The 19510-nt window shown below is 37.7% G+C and overlaps 1 protein-coding gene across 2 annotated transcripts in view; it reads left to right on the forward strand.

Moving 5' to 3' along the window:
- Window positions 1-19510, forward strand: part of SEMA6D (semaphorin 6D) — a 624450-nt gene that overhangs the window by 542464 nt on the left and 62476 nt on the right. The gene's annotated exons all lie outside the window — the stretch shown is intronic.

Consider the following 19510-nt stretch of genomic DNA (forward strand, 5'->3'; position numbering starts at 1 on the left):
AACATGGATAGTCACTCTCAGCTACTGTCCAGGTGGAAGAAGTGGACGATGCATTCCTGCACAGTGCAACACGCTTTGCCAAGAAGACTTCGCTTGTAATCCACCTTGCCCCCAGGAGAATCAGTCATACTGAAAATCATTTGCAATGGTTCACAAATAAAATTAAAAGTAAGTCACGAACTGGGGACAAAAGGAAAAAACTTCAGCATTCAGATGTTTTCAAAGGGTCATTTAACTAAATTCCAACCTTCTGAAACTTTTTTAAAGTGCTTCAGTTACAGTTTCTGCACATGTGAAGGGTTAGGTGTTAACCGTGGTTAGACCAACTTCAAAAAATGTTTAGGGGAAAGCTACACATGATTACGTGGTGTGGGATTCTGCCAGGAAAGCTGTCTCAAAGAGGTTTAGGCCAATCTCAAAAACAATGCATTTACCCAGGTTGCTAATATTATGGCTGAACAAAACAGCAAAATGGTATCACACAAATACACTGCTGCCAAACGTGGTGAGGCTGCAGGGTGGCTCTGCTGTTGTTTTCTCCATGCCCCTGGTCAGCCACCCTCCTGGCCCACTGCCTCTCCAGTCACAGCTGCCTCTCAGAAGATGACTTCATCACCACTTCAACTTGAAATGTGTGTGTCACATTTCTTGAATGAATCCACAAAAGAAAGCCCTATCAAAACTGTAGGTGACTTAAAACTAGTGTTAATTATGACAAGCAGAATACCCAAAAAGTATTTGAAAGACTTAAGCAGTGGAACAGATCCAGAAATATGAACTTTTTACAGAGCTAAAATGGACATTGCTAAGCTTTCACCCTTCTACAAATAATTTTGAGCATCTGCTATATGCTTGCTACTCTGTGGCCCTGTGGATATTCAGTGATGGGCAGGACAGATGTTTTCCTGCTCTCAAAGCACTTCCAGTCCAGCAGGGCCTCTCCAGAGGTCAAGGTCATTTAGCAGCAGAATTAAAATGTGCAAGTGTTTGGACAGTAGAGATAGTGTTGGAGTCCCTAACTTACCTGGAGGATGTCTTCCAAGTCCCAAGAAATGACATTTAGGCTGGAATCTAAAGAAAGATAGGAAATTTTCTAGATGAGGCAAAGTTGTAGAGTGTTTCAGATGGGAACAGTATGTGCCATGGTTTATTCGAAGAATTGGAAAATGCAGCAAAACCTAGAACATGAAAGTTCTCATAATCCACATTAAGTAATTATATTTCACTGTAAAAGCAATGGGAGCCCATTAGCAGTTTTAAGCAAGAAGGTAACATGATCAGATGTAAGTCTTAGAAGTATCAACCTGGAAGAATATGCAAAATAGGCATGTGTAGGAGAAATCCAGGCAGGAGAGCCGGACAGTAACAGTAAGAGTGGAGAGAAGTAGAAAGGGATTTATGAGGTGGAAGCAACCAGATGTGCTGAGTTACTGGATATGAGCTATGAGGCGACCAGGAACTCACTGATGATTCTGACATTTCCAGCCTGAGTGTCTCATTATATGATCATGCCATTCAGTGAGATGAAAATATTGGAAGGGGCAGCAGTTTAAGGAGAGAAAATGATGACTACAATTTGGGTCATGTGGAATTTGATGTCCCTGTGGGCTCTCCAAGTACAGATGAGAGATGCACAGTTGGACATAAGCTCATGGATGAGGTCTAAACTCCTTGAATGAGGTACAATTTGAGAGTCTATATAGATAATAATTAAAGCCATAGGAGTAAATGAGGCCAAGGAATTAGAACATAGGAAGTAGGGTTTGAACTACAATTAAATTCACAGGGTCGACAATGTGATATGACTGCCGAAAAGGTAAAGTAATGATAGTATGCGTTAACGCAGTGTTTGGCTCCAAAATAAGGTAGCACAGAGTCCTGTTCTTCTTGGAGTGCATGAGACCGTACTGAGTGCCATATGAACTGTTGGGTACCACACTAGAAACAGATTCAGAAGAGAAGGTCCAGGTGATGAGGAGATGGAAAACTATGATAAAAGTTGAGAATTACTGAGGCAAGCATGAGTGTTCAGCCTAAATAAAAGATGGTTCTTCTTCAAATATTAAGAAGGCAATCATATAGATGCTAGATTAAAATTATGTATTCATTTATTCCACAATTATTTATTAAAGGCACGGAGATAGTACATTCCTTGTCACAGGGGTTACTTAAGCATAGGCCTGTTGAAGACCTGGTAAGGATTTTGTAGAGAGAATGACAGGATCAGATAGATGAGTGGGTTAACAGATCTTTAATGTACTTTCCAACCTTGACATTCTGTGGTTCACAGTGACTGGGGATGAGAGAAGGACTCATATAAGACAACAAAATTTTGATGGACAACTGGAAAAAAACTTGTTTTCTAGTTTTGAGTCAACCATTTAATAGTGTAACCTGGCAGTCTCACCAGACTGTGCTTCAGTTGCCTTGCTGAAAGAGGAGGGATGGACAAAATGTTTGCTAAGGCCCTTAAATTCTGTGAAGCTAGTATTTTTGGCTAGACTTTCTACCCACATGTAACCAATACACTTCAATTATGCAAATTTATCATATGCATATTTTGGTTGATTGGAAAGACTTCAAAAAAATGAGGGTTTTCTGGGGAGGCAAAGGAAATTGGCTCATTGTGCAAGCTGACAAAAACTGTAAACCAATTCTGAGTCATGGATAAGCCATTTTCAATAATGACAAGCTTAATGGATTTAATATCACTCAAAGACCCATCCAGGAAAAGCAGGGTCTGGAAGGTGAGACTTTACATTGCAAAACCTATCAGTGATATTTTTTTCACTCCCATGATGCTCAACAATTATACTAATATTCAGATTTTTTTAATGTGTGTCTTCTAATTTTTGTCACCCTTCGTATTTCATTTTTGTATGGATATGTGGAATATCCCCAGGTTCTGATGACCTAGTCAAAAATAGCTGAACCCTGAAAGTTGCTACAGGAAGGCAGTTGCAGAAGCATGTTACTGAATTCCATAGTAAACGTTGTTTTGGTTCTTTCATGAATGAGAATGTATAAAGTTATACCAATCACATGGCAATTCCTACAGAATTTTGTCATGCTTAGCCAGTTGGTTATAGCTTAAAATAGAGATTCCGACCCTGTAACGTCAGCGTCTAGCTTCTAGTTCAACGAGGTGGTAGAAACAAACATGAAAAAATAAGCAGGCCACAGTATCTTCTCCCTGATGCCACAGTGCAAGGGCATTGAATAAGATGCCTAAGGGCCTCTCCTCTCTTCAGAGGCTTCCATAGAGCCCCAGTTGACCTACAGGCTCTAAGGGAAGGAGACATTTGGCCTCTGTGGAGCCTAATTTTCTCTGGCCTTGCTACCACCTGCAGCTGCACTACCAGTTGATTGGGGAAATGAGCGGGATGGCGTATTTCAGAGCGAGGTCCAGACTCCATTCCTACGCCTTCTTCTTAGTTTGCCTCTCCTCAAATCACCAGCTTCCACAATTGTCGGCACAGTGAGCTTGCTGGGGCACCCAGCTTTCCTGCATGCATGCGTTTGCTATGCCTCATCTCCTCCCTATTCACAGCTCCGCAGGGGGTTCCTGGGCGGCAGGAGATCTGCTATGGGGCCAGGAAAGCAGGGAGATAGAGCAGAGTGTTTCCCAGAAACATACCGCCTGGGCAGGCTGGTTCTGCTGTTAGAAAGCTCCTTCATGGCCATATGCCTCCACAATTCCGCTATTAAGTGGGATGTCACTCTTTATGCATTGACAGAAGCACTGGCTTCCCTTGTCAATTACACCCTGTGCTGCCCGGCTGCCTGCACGGCATTTTGCCCATTTATGAAGTGATAACTTGTATCTAACAAAGCGCAAAGCCTCAAAATCCAGGTTATTCTTCCTTGTGTCTGTGAGCAGTCAGTGTTCCCAGGGGCTGGCTCATCATTACATTACTGTGAACCTTCGCCTGGTCTGTTTCAGGTGTGGTCTGTATGAGAAAGATAGGGAAGGGGTAGCATTTGGATTAGTCTTTTATGCTGGATGGAGAAATGAGGAACCACAAATCTTAAAAGGTATTTTAGTTGTTATATAGACAGTATCCACTTCCTTTCTTGATTTCAGACTTAATCCACATTTTCCACAAGGAATTCCTCATTTTCCCAAGAATGGGGGGAGACGGGTGATATCAAAGATTGTCCATTCCCGTTCATATGTGCAGAGATTATCTCTAGACTCCACGCATGGTTTTCCTGATTATTCCCCTGGGAGACACAATAATTACAAAGCATTACCGTGAAGTACCTTTACCATACCTTCAGAATCCATGAAACAACCTTTGGCACAACACAGTGGTTTCCCATGGCACCAAACTTAGAGTTCCCAAACTACAAGCAAACTGTTCTAAACTTGCTTTGATAGGACTTTGTTTCAGTTTTAGTGCTTAGAAATGAATGTTTCAGAAGAAACTACGCTTTTTGAACATTTCATTTTGTAATGATTTTACTTTAAAAAGCTACAAAAATATACATAGAGTTCTATTGTACCCTCCCCCAACTTCCCCCCTTACATTATGTTTTTATGTAACCATAGAAAAATAACCCCAATCAGGAAACTGATAGTGATACAATAATACTAACTAATCTGTAGACTTTATTTGAATTTAAACACAGTGCGTCCTTCTGGTTTAGGAGTCAATCCAGGATGCACCTTGCCTTGAGCCATCCTGTCTCCTTAGTCCCCTGTAATTTGGGACTGCTCCCTATGACCATATGACACTTTTGAAGAGTACCGAATCATTATGTTAGAATGTGCCACAGTTTGGATTTATCTTTGTTGTCTAATGATTTAAATGAGGTTTGACATTTTTTCAAAAATACCGAAGAAACAATAGTGAGCCCATCTCAGAGCATCGTATAAGAAGGTATTTGATGTCAGTATATCCTATTGCTGATGATACTAGCTTTGATCACTTGGTTAGAGTGGTGTCTCCCAGGCTTCTCCATTGTAAAAGTTATTGTTTTTCCCTTTGAAATCATTATTTTTAAAAGTCAGAGTCCCAAGACAATATCCAAAGCCCGTGTAACCCATCATAGTAATCACTGTGCACCTTAGGGAGCTTGACACGAAGGGGAGCTGCAACATGGTCTGTCTCATCTATATCTGTGTTTACTGAAGGTGGTAGGCAGCGTAAACATTTCTTCCATCTTTGCTGCTGCCACTGGCTACTTTAATCTGTAGTCACAGAGGAATACAGCGATCCAAGGACCAATTGTTACTCTCCTAATAAAATGAGAATGACATGAGACAGATCATCCTCAGTTTGAGCCATAGGTCTGTGGTCTTGGACTAGTTTTTAACCTTCTCTTCTGCAAAACAGAGATAATAGTATCTACCTTGCCTTTTTGATCGATTTAAATATTAGAGATTATAACTATAGGTTTCCTATGTAGGGCAGGGCCCATAATAGGTACTTAATGAAAAGTATTAACCACATCTGATGGAAAACAGGGTGGATATCTTCAGTGCAATAATGGCCAGCTGTCCATATTTATGAAACCTTTATTAGCCTGCTTCATCCATTCATTCATTCAAAAACATCTATATTGAGTGCCTGTGGGAGGCCAAATATTTGTTGTATGGATGGAACTTATGCTCTAGTGAAAGAAAAGCCAGTAAAAAAAAAAAGGAAGACATAAAATGTGAAGTTCTTATAAAAGAAAAATGGAAGAGGGGACATATGCAGATGGAATGGTAAAAGAAAACATCACTCAAGAGTGACATTTACAGTGAAACCCACAGGATGGCAAGGATTGTTTTGTGCGAAGAGCCAGAGGAAAAGCATTTCTAGCAGAAGGAACAGCAAAGGCAAAGTCCCTAAGATGGGGGAGAGCCTGAGATGTTTGAGAAAATGGAAGATGGCCCCATGACTAGGACACAGTGAAGAAAATAAGAGCTACCTGTACTTAATAGCCAAAACTCTTCAGAAAGCTTATTCACATATTTTTTCCTCTTAGTGACCACTTAGAATTCTGTTCAGTGTTAGGCATTTTTCCAAGGCATTGGCTGTGTTAGAAATCTATATGTCCCCCTAGCCCAGCCCTTACCTTAATTCTACTCATAGCTGAAAGTGTTATTTACTCCACAAAGTTTTCCTTCCTCCACTGTGAACATGCGAGAATATTGAATGTGCCCCCACTTACTGCCTTTGCTTTCACACATCTTCCATGCCACGGGTAATGATCTTGCTAAGGTCCACTTGCTGATTACACAATTTTCTCTGCTTAAAAATATCCCTAAGCATGTTGCAAACATAGCATCCTTTCAGCACAGAGAGTTAAGCTGTGAAAACAAGGTTGTCTAGCACCTTAAATATTGTCACGTTACATAAAAACGCATTATACCTCATTCTCCAATGCTCAGAGCAAAGCATAGTCCTTGGCTGCTGGAAATTCTTGGCTGGCTGATTTGGAAAAGGCGTTCAAATTTTCTTGGGGTCTGTTTGCAGATGTGACCCATGGTGTCATCTGGATGGGCCTAGCTCAGTGCATACCACTGACCACATATTTCTAACTATGTAGCAATGACCCTGGCACCTCATTCTGGTATCTTACTGCTCTGCCTCAAAAGCATTGTATGAAATTTGGAATCTGCAATCATAGGCTGAGAAGATAATATTTACAAAAGATTGATTTCCTGCAATTATAAAAGGCTTTTGTTTGAGTAGAAATATGCAAAAAGGAGTAGAAAGTACCTTTCCCTCATCCCTAGATATTTGCAGTTTTAGGAAGAACAGTAGTAGTAGTAGTATAGGTTGAATTGTGTACCCCCCAAATTCGTATGTTGAATTCTTAATCCTCAGTACTTTGGAATGTGACCTATATGGAGACAGGATCTTTTCAGAGGTAATCAAATTAAAATGAGGTCATTAGGGAGGCCTTAATTCAATATGACTAGCTTCTTATAAAAAGGGGAAATTTGGACATGGAGATAAACCTGAAGGAAGACAATAAAAATAGACATAGAGAGAAGACCTACAAATCAAGGGGAGACCTGGAAGGGATCTTTCCCCCACAGCCCTCAGCAGGAACTGACCCTGCTGACACCTTGACTTTGGGCTTCTGGACTCCAGAATTGTGAAACAAATTGCTCTTATATAAGCCACCCAGCCTGTGGTACTTTGTTACAACAGCCCTAGCAAGCTAATGTAATTGTTTATCACCTGAGATAGAAGAAAAAAATCACATTGCTAAAAGTAAAAGGGGTCTTCTATCTCAATACAGTCCCTACCCATTATCACCACCAGCCCCCCTGTCACCTCAAGGCAGTGATTCTCAGCACTGTCTGTGCCTTATTAGAATCAGCTGGAGAGTTTCAAAAAAAAAAGAATTGAATAACTCTGGACACCCACATCAATTGAATTCGAGTGTTTGAGAGCAGAGCCTAGGATTTGGTATTTTTAAGAAGTTCTCCAAGTGATTCCAATGTGCAGATAGATTTGGAAACCTTGCATTAGTTAAATTCATTGGTCCTCAAAGTGTGACCCCGTCACCACCATCAGCTGCATAAGAGTCAACTGGGAAACTGTTAGAAATGCAAATTCTCAGGCTCCACACCAGACATCCTGAATCAGAAGCTCTTGGGGTGGGATTAAAGAATCCCCAAGCTCTCCAATTGATGGCAATGCATGCTCACCTTTGAAAACACTGGTGTAGTACGTTGATGTTTTACATGGTGGCAGCTAATGAGAATCTGAAAAGATATGGATCCTTGCCACAAAAAAGTATATGTGCCTCCAGTTTTTTATTTAATATCAGAGAGTTCATAGTCTATCTGTCTGGGCTGTGGATGTCTCAAGGTCAAAAGATCGCAGTTTAAAAACTTAAGACTCCTCTTTTCTACCTCTAGCCCACCAAACCATAAATTAGAAGAGAGCCTTTTGCCCTTTCTTAATTACAAAATAAGTGGACTTCCAAGGAAAAAGTCTCTTCTCCATCCCACCACATGTCCCTCTCCAGCTCAGTCAGGGGCAGCTTGGAAGAAACCTAAGCCTCCTGCTCGTGGCCATCAATCTCCATGCTAAGGTTTACGGATCTGTGGTTGAGCTGTGCATTCACTCACCTGATACAAATGGAAATATTTTTCTTAGGCTCACATGAATACAAACAAGCCAGCTGTGAAAAGATCAACGTATGTGTCTGTTGTGGCCAGTCAACTGCAAGTTATTTTTTGCAGCAGGACATAGGAAGAATATGACAGCTTTTCTCAAGTCAGAATCATTTTTATAGGAAAGTGACAAAGATGAAAAGTCATGGCAGAGAAGGTTGGCAATTAAAATACATCTGTGTCCAATTGGAGTACGTGTTACAATTACTGAGATGGTACTGATGTATCCCAGTTACAGTGACAGAATCCAGAGCCCCAAACATGGTAAACTTTTGAGCAGGCCATTGCCTTAGGCAAAAATTAAACTTAATGCTGCTGGAGATTATTTATTCATTGAATGGCAGCACTGTGCCTAATATATGCCCCCAGGACTTAAAATCTAAGTTACACAGACAAGCAGATTGCCTAGCCACTAGGTGGCCAATGCTTGTTCGGTGGGCACACTTTATGAAGTCCCTCATGCGTGTCCAAATGTAAATCAAACTTCTATGGACTCAAGCGGATTTGTGATACCAGCGCCAAACCCACGTTCAACTTTTTCAAATGAAGAAAAGAGAAAAAAAGTAATACATTCCTGTTCCTGTTTGCCTTTTTAGAATCTTGCTAGTAAGATTCAGTGGAGCTGTATTCCCCTTGAATGTCCCTTTCAACAAGGCAGTATTTCAGTCCCTGACAGGTTATTGGGAGAAACCATGTAGAGACAGTTTGGGCAACTTCATTCCCCTGCAAGGTGCCAAGAGTGGTCTCAGAGATTTGCTTATTTAATTTATGAAAGCTCTGATAACTTCTAACTAGGAAAGAGGAGTTGCATGCACACGTATTTATAGGTCTTGTTAAATGAAATTCTTAATTCTTATCATCATCTGATGCCTTCCTTCAACTGTCAAAATTGCCAAATGAAATCTAAACATAATTTCATTACTTTCCAATCTAACAACAAAATATAAAATGTATTTTAATCCCCAAAACTAGTATATTATATAAAGGAAAAATGAAGAGTCACATGACTGCAGGTCTATTCTGGTGTGGAATTTGAGAGCTTGGATGTGACAAGTGGATTCATATTGGGTTGTGTATGTTCTGGGACACGTAATGAGTTATTGATCCATGAGAAACTAAGCTGACATTTTTATAACCAGTAAGCCATCAGTATATACAGTAAGCATGGGCTACAGCAATGTATTGTTACTATCAGGTCATTGGTAATTTTAATACACATTTTCACACATTTGTTGCAAGAAAGAACATATCCATATTTATAAATGTGCACACATAGCTATACTCTTCAGTTCTCTCCTCTAATTACAAGGAGATATATTTTTCCATAGCACAAGAGAAATCTTCACTCACCTCTAATGGGACTTTGACATCAGTTGATGATGGGTTAAGAAGGAGATCTGAACTCCAATCTTCCCAGACTTTTATTAGGGACTTAAAAACTTGTTTTCAGTGTAAAGCCTCCTTACATGACTTAGCCTGAAAATCCACTGAGTTATATTATCTACTTCAGGTGTTAACTGGAATTTCTGGAATCTCCAGCCCCCGCCCCCAGAAGTCAAATTTGTCTGACCCTGAACTTCTGAAAGTCTCCTGAGCAATGAGGTCTCTTGCTAAGTTCAAGAAGGAGGAGGGACTTCCAGGGGGTTCTCTCAGCCTGCAAGATATACTTCAGACACTGCTCTCAGGGACAGCCAACTCTCAACAGCCATTTTTAGAAATAGAGATGGGAGGGGTATGGCATGAGGGTTCTCTGTGGTGAGAAAACTTGGCAAAAGCTCCTAGTGACTTCTCTGGCTCCCAAGATGAAGAGAAAGGATGGAGGCAGTGGTAAGGATGTGACATCTGCTCTGCAGCTTCTCAGAGGCCAAGTACTGTGAAAGGCACTTCACCAGCAGCCCTACCACATGGGCATTAATACTCTTATTTTTCACAGAAGAAACCAAGATTCCAAAAGTTTCAGTACTTTCTCCGAGTCACACAGGTGGTGAATCTGGCCTTTGAACCACTGCTCTAGGTACTGCTTGCACATTTCGTGAATATTCCTACGATACTGGCAGTAATAATGCCTGTCTCATAGATTTGCTATGAAGATTAACATTTGTGAAGTATCTGATTAAGTACTTGACACAACAGGGACTCAATACATGGAAACTGCTGTTTATTATTATTATTGCTGTAATCATCAGCATCATTTTGCAAGTCCTACCCAGGCCCCTATTTCTATATGATGGTGTGCTTGCTACTTCAGAAGTGTCCAGTAAATTTTTGTAAAATTATCAAATTATCAAATAGGAAAAAGGTTGTATTTACTACTCCTCTCATGCCCACACTGGTTTTAAAGAACATACTAGATGTGTCAGTTGCTTTCCCCTTGTCCAGAAAAGGAAGGGTCAGTGCACATTTGTGAACCTGCTGGAAACACGGCAGCAGGATGCAGGGCCTGAATCTCTCTCCTCAGTGCCAGAACAGGAGCAGGAAGGCCGTGCCCGTTCGCAGGAGCGTCCTGACCGCATTCCGAGTGTTAGAGTTACTCTGCTCTCTTAATAAGAGCACGTCTTGTCTTGTTTTTCCCCCTGAACTCCCCATGAGGACTTCTCAGGGGACCCAGAGAGCCCACAGTGATTATTCCTTGTTACTTTTACCTGTTGCCTCTTTTCTTTTCCCACTGACAAAGGTTGTGGCAGTGTTTTTTCCCATTGGCTGATGATTGACTAATATTCATTGGATTCCAAAGTTGATCCTGTTTTTACTTCTAACTTGCAATTATTTTCATATAATAATCCAATAAGCAATATTTATTAGAATTCAGGCTCCAAGACCCCTTCAGCCCATTTTCAATTGTCCATTAGTCTTAATTTACCCTCAAAATAGCTAGTTCTAATTACCAAGATATGAGTTTGGTGAAATCTCATTGAATTATATTTTTGTACAATCTATGAACTGTATTATTTGAATAGTGCTCATAGTGAGGTGGAGGAATGGTCAATAGACATTGAAGTGCAAGCTGTTTTAGATGTCCTGCCTCTAACTTTATGTAAGCAATGGAAAAGAGTAAATGAGGAAGAGAGAGCTAGTTTAAGCTTAGATATTATGTAACAGACAAAATGAGCAAATACTCTGATGGCAAGAACAAAATTTTTTATAAATGCTTTTTGCTTCTCCTGCAAAATCTCTACCAATAAAAATAAAACTCTCTTAAGACTTCTTTAAGGTATGGCTACTAACATCTTCCTACCAACAAAAATTTCTCAAGAGGGAAGTGAAATTTTTTTTTGATATAGATGTGAGCTAAAAATATGAATCTACTAAATGAGAAACATTTATAAACTTGATTATTCCCCTCCTGCCTGGAAATCACCTGTTACTTTTTCCCTTCCTCCATTTTTCCTCTGGTGTTACTGTTTCACATATATGAAATAGAAATACATGGCACATAGGCATCCAGTGCCTATTGCTGTATGCATGGCAGGCATAACTAATCAATCATAGTAGTCTTTCCCCATGAATCCTCCTGTAGCTACAGCATCTTTGTCAATGCATCATCCCATACAGTTACTACCTGTGTGAATGAAGTATATTACACTTAACTTGCCTCCCATGAACTAAAGACTAACTAGGTCGCAAGTAGTGTGGTTTTCCAGACTCTGTTATAGTCTACCATCGCTCACAAAGTAGTAGCTGCAACATTCTCCATTGTGTCATTCAATAAAATTAAATTTAAAAATGGCTATGAAAGCAGAGACAGGCAAAGAGGAAGTGACTATGATTATAGAAGAGAGAGAACATGAAGAAAAAGAGTACCCCTAAATTGCTTTTTTATCCTAATTATACAATTTATTGAACATCTACTCTGTATCCAGCCCAGTGAAGATAAGAGGGAGCCTACACCAACCTTTCAAAGCCCTTTATTTCACTTCTTTTATTCAACACTGTCCAATTAGTACCTATATTTCATCTCTGAAACTGATCTCCATATAGTCACAGGATTTAGGGAAAAGAGTATGAGACCTATTATTTATTGCAAGACTACTATGTGCCAAGCACTATGCTAAGTGCTTTGTCAGTACTCTCATTTAAGTCTTTAACAACCTATTAGGATTAATATTATTTCTATTTAATAAATGAGGAGATTAAAACTTATCAAATTAAAGTAACTTCTCCAAAGTCAAACAGTTATTAGGGGAGCAGAATGGGGACATAAACCTCGCTTGACAGATCTCTATGCACTGCTTTTTCCACTTCACCAAATCACCTCTGAAAGAGACCTTTGACATTTGGCACTCTTTTTATTAACAGATCAGCAAACTGAATCCTGGAAACATAAGCTAACAGCAACAGAGAATAGTGGCTGACCCTCAAAGCCATGCCTACACATGCTGCTTAAATTCCCTCTTGTATTTAGCATCAGTTTAGTAGGAAAAAAAAAAGGGAGGGAGAAAAGAAAAGAGAGGAACGGCAAGAAAAATTCAAGATATTCCTACTTTCAATCACCCTCTTATAGCAGAACATTTGTCAGTGCTTCCAAAAAATGATTGATTAGGATACAGTATGTGTGTGTATGTTTAAAGATAAAAGATAAATGGAAAGACCTTGAATAGAGCTCCATAAAATTACTATTAGAATAGAATAATTCTTATTTCAAATTTCTATGTACAACTTTTTCAAAAAAGATAACAGTCTGTTGATGTATTCTCCAAAAGGATTTCTAAATTCTAAAGCAGGTGTACATATAGTTAATCAGATGTTTAGTGTTTACTCTAACTAGCCCATTAGCTTTAGCTAAATGTCATTTATGTCATGGTAGAATTGCATTTTTATAGGCTATACATTCAATTTATAGTACTTTGGGGCATTTTGTATAATCAATAAAATTGTTTTCATGCCTTTTTATAGGACATGAAATAAAATTTTGCTTTTTGTAGGAAATATATAGGTGCATAGTTACATATATGGATGTATGACATTGGCTATAGGTCTCATTTATGTCATAATATCAATTACGAAACACATTTTTCGTCAGCTATGTGAACATAGAAATGTATATCACTATTCCTATGGAAAAAGAGGAAAGAACCCATCCTGAAGTAACTCACTTTATAACAATTTCCAGAAACTTCCTGGAAGGAAACATGAAGCCTGTGAAAGATGACTCCTGCTCTTTGAACTTTAATTTTCAAAAAGGAAAGTAGTAAATTAATACAACTGTATAGATAATTCTGGCCAAAGCCAAAAACAAACCAACAAAATCCCTCCTTGAAATATCCAAATCAATAAGAGATAAAAATAATAGTTTGGCCCACTACTACATAATGGCCCAGTTTTCTCTCTTTCTTAGAGAGAAGGGAGAATGGGGTGGGTTAACGTGTGCATATACTTTATATGTGGGAACATTTTGAAAAGTTTTACAAGGTGTTAGATTTTCTTTAAAAAGATTAAGATTTTTTCTGCTAATAAAATTAATTCCTGCTCAATGAAAGAATAAAAATTTCTCTTAGTACATTAAGGTGTGTAGAAGAAAGAAAATTAGCTGTTTCAAAAATGCAAGGATTTTTAATATTTTGATTTACATGTGTACACATACACACACACACGCACACCCCACCTCATTTTGATTTTGTTCTTAAAAATGGAAGTATACAAAATAAGCTGTTTTGTAGCCTACCTTTCTCTCTTTATATATAGTAGATACATTTCTATGCACAAAATATCATGTCCCATCACTTCAAATAGTTATATAGGATTCCACTGACTGAATACACCATAATTTAAATATTCCTCTATTGATAGATATTTAGGCTGTTTGAAATTTATTGCTGTTACAAGTAGTCCTACTTATGCATACACTTATGTGCAGTGGTTTAATTCTTTTTTAATAATTAATTCACAAAGATGGTTAAAAGGAAAACACATCTTACATTCAGATACTCAGTGCCAAATTGTTCCCACCAATACAAACAAAAATGCTCATATCTCCATGTATCATCAACATTGGATTTTATCATTCTTTGTCATTAATGCCAACCTTATTCAATATAAGTGATAACTGATTAATTTGCATTTTGATTACTATTGAAATTGATACCTTTTTATAGATTACTTGGTTGCAATTACCTGCTCAATGTAATTTCCCCTATTTAATATTCACATATTTGTATTTTCTCTTATTGAAATGCACTTAATATACTAAGATTATTAGTTCCTTCACATGTGAAAGAATGAACTTGGATATCTACCTCATACCATATAAAATTAATAGAATCATAGCCCTATATGTAATAGCTAGTACTATTATATGCCTAGAAGAAAGCATAGATGTAAAGCCTCATGACCTTGGTTTAGACAGCAGTTTCTTAGATGTGGGCCAAAAGCACAAACAACAAAATACAAAATAGATACAGTGGACTTCACCAAAATGTAAAACTTTTGTGCTTCAAAGGACGCCATAAAGAAAGTGAAAAGACAACCCATGGAATGAGAGAAAACATTTGCAAAACATATGCATGTATCTCCATAACCTATGAAGACCTCTTATGACTCATTAATACAAAGACAAGTAACCCAATTTTAAAATGGGCCAAGAATTTGAATAGAAATTTCTTCAAAGAAAATACCCAAATGGCCAATCAGCACATGAAAAGCTGTCAACATCTTCAGTCATTAGACAAGTGTAAAGCAGTACCACAGTGAAATACTATTTTGCACCCACTAAGATGGCTGTAATGAAAAAGACAGACAACAATAAGTGTTGGTGACGATGTAGAGAAATGAGGACCTTCACACATTGCTAGTATTCAAATGTGCAGCCAATGTGGAAAACAGTTTGGCAGTGCCTTGCCAAATTAAACATAGGGTTGTCATATAACAATTCTACTCCTAGATATATACCCAAGAGAAATGAAAATATATGTCAATGCTAAATCTTCTGTATAACTGTTCATAACAGTACTATTCATAATAACCAAGAAATGGAAACAACACAAATGTTCATCAACTGATGAATGGATAAACAAATGTGGCATAGCCACACAAAGGAATATTATTCAGCCATAAAAAGCATAAAGTACTGATACATGATAAAACCCGGATGACCTTAAAAACTTTATGCTAGTAAAAGGAACCAGACACAAAAGGCCACATTTTGTATGATTCCATTTGTATGAATTGTCCAGAATAGGCAAACTTACAGAGATGAAAAGCAGATTCATGGTTACCAGGGGCAGGGGAAGGAGGGGTGATGAATACCTGCCAATGGCTACAGGGTTTCTTTTGCAGGTTATGAGAACATACTAGAATTATTTGGTGGTAATGGATGTACGACTCTATCAATATACTAAAAAACACTGAATTGTGTACCTTTAAAAAGTGAACTTTATAGTAAGTGAATCATGTCCTAATACAACTCTTTTAAAAAGAACAGTCCTTTTGCTCTTATATTGCAAATGGTTTCTAGTTTGGGTTTCCAAGTTTTATTGTGTTTTTCGAAGCAAATACATTTTTTTAATTTTATAGTAAAAATATCAGTCTCTTTCTCTATAATTTTTGGTTTTGTGTTGTATTTAGAAATTCTTTCCCTCCCTTGGGTTTGTGGAAATAATCACTTACACTTTCTCATAATCTCTTTTTGAAATGTAGATATTTGATTCATGAGAAAGCAATTTTTTGGTGGGCAATGAGGAGTAAAACAGGATTCCAGCTTTTTCCCCCACCCCAAAATGGAGCCAGTTATTTTCAGCTTGGTTATTTAATAATTTATCCTTTCCCTGTTGCTTGAAATGCTAACGTATTTATATTTTGATTTGGCTACTAAAATGAATTTAATTTATTTTAAAATTAGTATCTATCCCTGACTCTGTCCTATTGACTTGGACACCTTTCCCATCACTATAACACTATGTCAGTTGCAGCTTTAAAATACAGGCTAATATGCAAGTAGGCAAGACAAACTTTCTCTGTCCGAAGCTATCCAAATTAGTCCTATATTACAATTCGAAATGTTTTTGATAGCAGGCTTCAATACCCCCACCAAAAATAAAAGCATTGGGATTTTAATTACAATTATATCATATTTAGAGATTAATTTAGAGGTCATGAACATAGTTATTATACTGAGACTTCTTATGTAAGAATAAAATCTCCGTTTACTTGTCTTATGTTCTCTGAAGATCATCATAGTCGTCTTCATATACATCCAGCACATCTCTTTCAAGTTTATCCTCAGGTAATCTATATTAGTTTGCTTTTGTGAATGGGATGTTCTACCATTCTATGCTGTAGTAATATTTGTGTGGTATTTGGCATATAGGAAAACTAGTGGTTTTTGCATTGTTTTATAAATGATTAACCTTGCTAAACTCTTATTTTTTTCTCAAAATTTTACAATGCTTGCCTCCTTCTAATATTTATTATTATATTTCATTTATTTGACTTACTGCTTTTTGTAGCACTTTCAAAGTCATGGTATATAACAGTAGCCAATAACTGATATCCATGGCTTTTTTTTTTCTTTAAAGGGAATTCTTATTTTTTAAGAACTACTTTGGTTGGTGAGCATTTCATAATGTATATAATTGTTGAATCACTATGCTGTACACCTGAAACTAATACAATAGTCTTTGCCAACTATACTACAATTTTAAAAAACAACAAGAAAAATATTATTTAGCTGAAAAGAAAGGGAAAATTTTGTATGTACTGATATGGAAAAAGTTTCGTGGTATAGTTAAGAAACAAAAAAAAACTATGTTAGATTTTTATATGAGCGGTTTACATTTTGATCATGTGAGAGAATTACCCTATTCTAGTTTTGTTTCAGCACTATATCCAAGGGGTATTTAAAGTTTTTAAAAGATGTACTATAGTAGTAGAAATACATTCACCTGTCTGGTAATCATCTCTGTGTGATCACGCAAACTGTCCACTCAATGAATATGTATTTAGCCAGACTTTCCTGGCACTAGGGACACCAATACGTCCCTTGCATTGTAGCACTCACTCTGCAGGCCGTTAGACTTTTACCCTTTTTATTACTCTGAGGAATTTATGGGTTGCTGTAACAGTGGATTACTGAAGCACAGGTATTCAATGAGAGAGAGACAAGCACTCTGGCGCAACAGATCATAATAGGGAAGGAAGGGAGGCAGGTGTGGCACATGTTGCTTAACGAAGTATCACATGTGATTCTGACATGACTACCAGGTTGGCCACTGGACTTTAGTAATGTCTAACTTTATGATAGTGTTTTACAGTTTATAAAGTTTGTAACATTACTTTTTCACAAACACTACTTTACTCCTCACAATAACCTTGTGTTAAACATTATCTCAACATTACAGAAGCAAACTGAAACTTGGAATTGTTAGGGTACCAAGATGAAACAAATTGTACCAAAACCTATGCTCTTTGCACTTACCCTAAAAAATCAATTGAATAATGTAATACATGGCTTAATAACTTTCATAATCTTTAACAGAGGATTCTAGAATTCATTCTTCCCTGATTTTTAACTCAAAAGCTCCTCATTTTTCATTTTAACCAGAAAATCACCTGTTAATCACATCAGGCCAGCCAGCCCAACCAGTGCTTTTCCCTCCCGGTCCCTCTGAATTGCTAAAGAATACCTAAGCTCTGTCCGAGCCCTGGGCTCCTGTCCCACATTGACTTGTACTGATCAAGAAGCAAGGGAGAGGGTGTTGAAATCAGGACCACATTCTATGCTACACTATGAAAATGGTGGCCTTCTATCGAGCCCTCGAGGCTTAAGGCCATTACCAGGAAGCCAGAAACCTTTGCTGGACAGCCATACTCTTGTGGCCTCACACCTCGGGGAACCTGCTCCTTCTCTAGAGTGAGGACTACCTCAGCCCCAGAGTCCTTTCCCTAATCTGCCTCATTTACAGAGCACACATAGGGGAATGTTTGTGCAGAAGGCTGATGTATTGTTCTACCCTTGAGCAACTTAAGGAATATCTGAGGCAGGGAAGTTCTAGAGGGAGCTCAGGAGACTGCATCAGCAGTTCAGTCTCTGCTGAAAACTGCTGCAGATCTCACTGCTAAAGTGGAATCTTGAGAGCTCTCTGGCATATTAAATATTCATCAAAAGCTAAAACATGACTTTTTTAATGCATTTGACTGAATAATACAAGTGTAGATTTGTCCCATCTCTACTCTTGGATTGCTCAGATGTATATGCACTAAATTACTGTTCTTATGAAGTCAGCTTGAAAGATAAGGGAAGAATCCTTTGTAGTTTATCCCCACCTTTGCTTTCCTTTAATTTAAACATAAACTAAAACAGATTCTCAAAATGTTTATAGAGGGTAATAAAGTGGTGTTTCTAATACAAAAGTTTCTCATGAAATTAAGCATACATTCTGTGACAATTCTGCCTAATTTGAAAGGGTTGTATGAAATTAACAAATACTTGAATCTATTTTATTTCTCCTTCCATTAATGGCAAATAATAAAACAGAAAGGAAAAAAGAAAGTAAGTTCCTCCCAATGTAAGTACCTATAGTTCAGAAATTGAAACTGCAGATCTTGCTAAAGATATTATCTTTTTCTTGGAAATGTGCCACGAAATTTAATTAGATTTCTTGTTTGCCTTCCTTTTCTTTCACTCTGTCGCTCTACTTATTTTCTGCCCCTTTTCCTTCCTCTTTCTCTTCCCCTAAATATTAGGAGAACATTACATGTTTTTATATGGCCTACGTTATATAAAGAAGAATCTAATCACCATAAGAAAAAATAAGTGACCATTTTTCTAATCTTATATTATAAATTATCTGTTACTTCAAAGTTCACCCTAACCATTAAATAATAACATAATGTTCATGGCCCCCACACCCTCTTTTCATGACTTTTCTTTTGCTAAATTAAAGGGGAACTATGCTTGAAGAGTTAAGGTCATAGTCTATTTTTTCCAGAATTTTTGTAAAGAGAATTGGAAGTGATCTAATCTTTATTTTTACAGCATTTTATCATCTGACTGTCAAGGTGTGATTTCTTCCTCTGAAATGATCCACTCTTATTATATTTCATGTTAACATTTCAAGTCAAATAAAATGGTGATATTCATGTTGTCTAAGACAATTGAGAGAGAAGCCACTGAAGTATGTTTCTCTAAGCTCATTTAGATTTTAGCAGCAAATATTGATAATCAGAGCCTAAGAATGCCTAATTGGAGAGTTTTCATGGAATGATAATGGTAAAAGTAAGTTAGTTTTTGAACGTTTTTCTCATCATAGTGGAAAGACCAAAATTTCCACTAAAAAGACCAAAGTTCCCTTAACATCTCTAAAATAACATTTTGAGGGATAATTTCACAAAATTTCTTAAAATTATCCATCAGCATTTCTTGTAAATGTATCAGGCTGAAGAGATACCACT

The sequence above is a fragment of the Manis javanica genome, chromosome 8, assembly GCF_040802235.1.
Source record: "Manis javanica isolate MJ-LG chromosome 8, MJ_LKY, whole genome shotgun sequence".
In the NCBI taxonomy this organism is placed as follows: domain Eukaryota; kingdom Metazoa; phylum Chordata; class Mammalia; order Pholidota; family Manidae; genus Manis; species Manis javanica.